Below are 3,290 nucleotides of genomic sequence, written 5' to 3' on the forward strand. Positions count from 1 at the left end.
TCTCTCTGCACCACAGTTTGGGTCTTTCCCACTTCAGAAAACTCCCCATGCTCCCCTGGTGCAATCCTGGGCTCCTGAGCACATGTGCCAGAGCACTTGGCCTCTGACACTTGCCAGACACCTTCCTTTAGGGAGATGGACTATTTCACTCATCTTTTCCTGGAGTAGCAAGCAAGGGAATACAAGAAGTGTCCCAGGTCACAAAACAGGTCGGAGGGGCAGTGTCTGTGCTTAGAACTGAGCTGTAGGAAAGCAGTGGAGGGATGGGAGAGGCTGCTGTAACAGAGGACAAAGGCATCCAGCTTGTGTCCATTGGGGAGCAGAAGTGAAGCTTTGAAGGGACTTGAATGGATTGCAGTTCTTTGGGCAGAGGGGATGCACACACACATGCAGCACCTGAGTTCTTCAGCAGCAGCTGGCTCCTCTCTGGAAAAGCTCACCTGACAACTGTGCATTCTTCCCGTGATTTTACAGCTGCGGGAGGAGGAAGAAAAGCATCTTCAGTCCGAGCATCGTGTTGGTGACTTGAAGACTGCCTTGGATGATAAAGAAAGAGAAGCAAGAACTTCTTCCCAGAAACTGCAGGACCTCCCGTTGGCATCTTCCGAGACCAATCCGACCGTAAAACAACTGGAAGAAGACGCGCAACAGTAAGAGAGTAACCCAGTGAAGTGAGGGGTCTGTGGCTTTGGGGGACTGGGTGGAAACAAGGGGAGAGTCAGTGGGATTTTGAAGGACACTTCTGCTGTGGCTTCTGTTCCTTAGCACAGTTTGTCTGGCATTGGCTTTTCTGGGAATAAGACCTGTATTTCTTCTTAAGCTTTGCAAGTGGAAACAGCAGATTGGAAGCCACTGTCCAGCAGCCAAGCAACAGCGCTGAAGCCCTTCCGAGAGACCTGCAAGCCTCTGCCTCAGTAAGCTGGTCCTAAATGTCCCTTTTTGTGACTCTTGAGCCTAGTTGCCTGTTTCTGTGGGGAAACTGTAAGAGGAAGTTTTCCTGGAGAGCCTGGGGAGCTCAGTTTCTGCCTTCTCCTCAGCAGAGGCTGCTCAGAAAGCAGCCTGCTCCTTTGCCCAGCTGCTACAAAAGCCCTGAGGGTATTTGCTGTGCTGGACACTGGAGGAGATCTTAGATTCTAAATGAGGAGTTTCATCCTGAGCTCCAAGGGACCCAGAAGTATTGCTCCCAGAAGTGTCTCCCAAATTCTTAAGTAGGTCTAAAGTTCCTTCTTTCTGTTGGGGAATCTTTCAAGTGTTTTCTAGGCTCGTTTCCAGTAGATGATAAATACAGTTGCCATGGCCACCCCCTTGAGAGCTTTTCCCAGAATTCACTGCCTTTAGATCATGCTGAGTTCCCTTTTCTTTTTTTTCTTGCTGTGTCCAGGGTGGTGAACTTTCCCAGCAGCTGGACATGGAGCCTAGAACAGGCATGCAGCCAGAAGCCCAAAAGCAGGCTTTGCAGGAAGAGCTGTCCACTCTGCTTGGGAAGTGTGAAAAACTGGAGAAGAGCCAATGCCAGCTGCAAGAAGAGGTGACAAAACTCCATCATCATTTGGAGACTTTGGGGCTGGATGGCAGCGAAACAGAACAATGGAAAAGAGAGGTGGAAGAAGGAGCTGACCAGGAAATGAGTCCAAAGCACAACACACACTGCTCATGTGCCTCAATATGCTGTCCAGGGACTTCAGTTCCCAGAATGCTTCCCTCCCTATTCTCGGGACACGTCCCCACATCCTGGAATTCTGGCATGGCAGGCCTGGAGCACTCAGTGGGCATTTCTTGAGAGCTGTGGTGAGTCCCACCTGCTTGGGCTGGGATCCCACTTCATCCTGAGCCTCGTTTCATGGAAGTGTGTCCAGAGGCAGCCCAGTTCCAGGCTGAAGCAAAAAGCCAGAGCGGGTGATGCGGGAGCTGCTCCAGCGCCTACCACAGCCTCCGGCCCAGTGGGAGCAGCCCGGGCCCTGCCCTGGGGTGCCCTGAGGCGGGGCAGTGCCCACTCCCGCCGGCCGCCCTCACAAGGCCCAGGCCGCCTCCTTCCCACAAGGCCCAGCAGGGCCGCCCTCACTCCTGCCCCGCCCTGCCCTGTCCCGCCCGGCCTCACCCTGTACTGTGGCCTCTGTCACACCCCACGCTGACGTGCTGAGCGTTCCACCAGCCATTGTGACACCACAGGCACCAGTCGGGCACGGTTTTGTTGGTTCCTGCAGCCGGCGCTCAGAGCTGCTGTAGCCTCTCGGGGAGCAGCAGCACATCCCGCTCTGGGAGCATTGCGCGCCTGCATCGCCGTCTTGGCAGCTGCAGGCCACGACCACTGCACAGGGCGACCTCATCTGCCTTGTGCTTTCTACCCTGTGCCCGTCCTTATTCTCGTCCTTGTCCCCTTTGTCACCCTCACCCTTAACCTCGCCCTTGTCCCATTCCTCATCCCTACTTGGCGCCCGGCAGCCCCCCGCAAAGGGGCTTCTTGCACTTCCTGCTGCTGGGAGCTCCAAGCGGGGCCATGCCGTGGCTTCTCAGCAAGAAGCGACGGCAGTCGTCATCCAGCAGCACCAGTGGGCAGCCCTGGGCTACCACCAGCTCCACCAGCGCCTCTGAGCTCAGGGAGAAGAGGCTGGGCAGGCTGCACCACGTGGCCGCCCGCGGCGACCTGGGCTGGCTGAGGTGGCAGAGGCAGGGACACAGAGCCAGGTCCCTGCCCCACGCAGCCCCTGCTGCCCCCCCAGCCCCTCGCCTCCCCAGCTGGAGGCCCAGGCCCTCAGCAGGCAGCTGGCTGTCCCCACCAAACGTCTCTCCCACTTCAGGCGGGCGCTCGGGGCTCTGTGCAGGCTGTTCCGCTCCTGCACGGCGGGACAGCCCCAGGATTAGGCCCCGCTCCAGCGCCAGGCCGGACCTGGACACCTCTTAACTGCTTCCAACAGAGACACTGACTCCACCACTGACCTGCGACACTTATTCTGATACTCAACTACTCCTGCAGGGAATGAGCAAGACAGGACCTCTTACTCTCAGAAACTCCCTGCAGGATGACAACAAATATGATTATTTTAAAACAAACCAAAGATTGGTTAAGTCAGGCAGCTAATTTATGTAATTAAGCTAGTTATGTAATTAATTAATTGAATTATAATCATTATAATATATCTTTATAATATTTAGGTAGATTTATTAGGAAGATAGACTTACATAAGATAGATAAGACTATATTTAAATATCATAGTAAATATATTTATAGGACATAGAGATAGGTTCTTTCAGTTAGATGATAAGAATTATAGAAGACAGAAGATTAGAAA

The 3,290-nt window shown here is 54.0% G+C and overlaps 1 long non-coding RNA gene across 1 annotated transcript; it reads left to right on the plus strand.

The window, feature by feature from the left end:
• Positions 1-301: 301 nt before the first annotated feature.
• LOC113941581 lies at positions 302-1,624 on the plus strand. The gene is made up of 3 exons (XR_003525709.1): positions 302-650; positions 821-914; positions 1,382-1,624. It is a non-coding gene; the product is annotated as an uncharacterized LOC113941581 (long non-coding RNA).
• The last annotated feature ends 1,666 nt before the right edge of the window (positions 1,625-3,290 follow it).

Source organism: Corapipo altera, unplaced genomic scaffold, assembly GCF_003945725.1.
Source record: "Corapipo altera isolate COAL_440 unplaced genomic scaffold, ASM394572v1 57516, whole genome shotgun sequence".
In the NCBI taxonomy this organism is placed as follows: Eukaryota; Metazoa; Chordata; class Aves; order Passeriformes; family Pipridae; genus Corapipo; species Corapipo altera.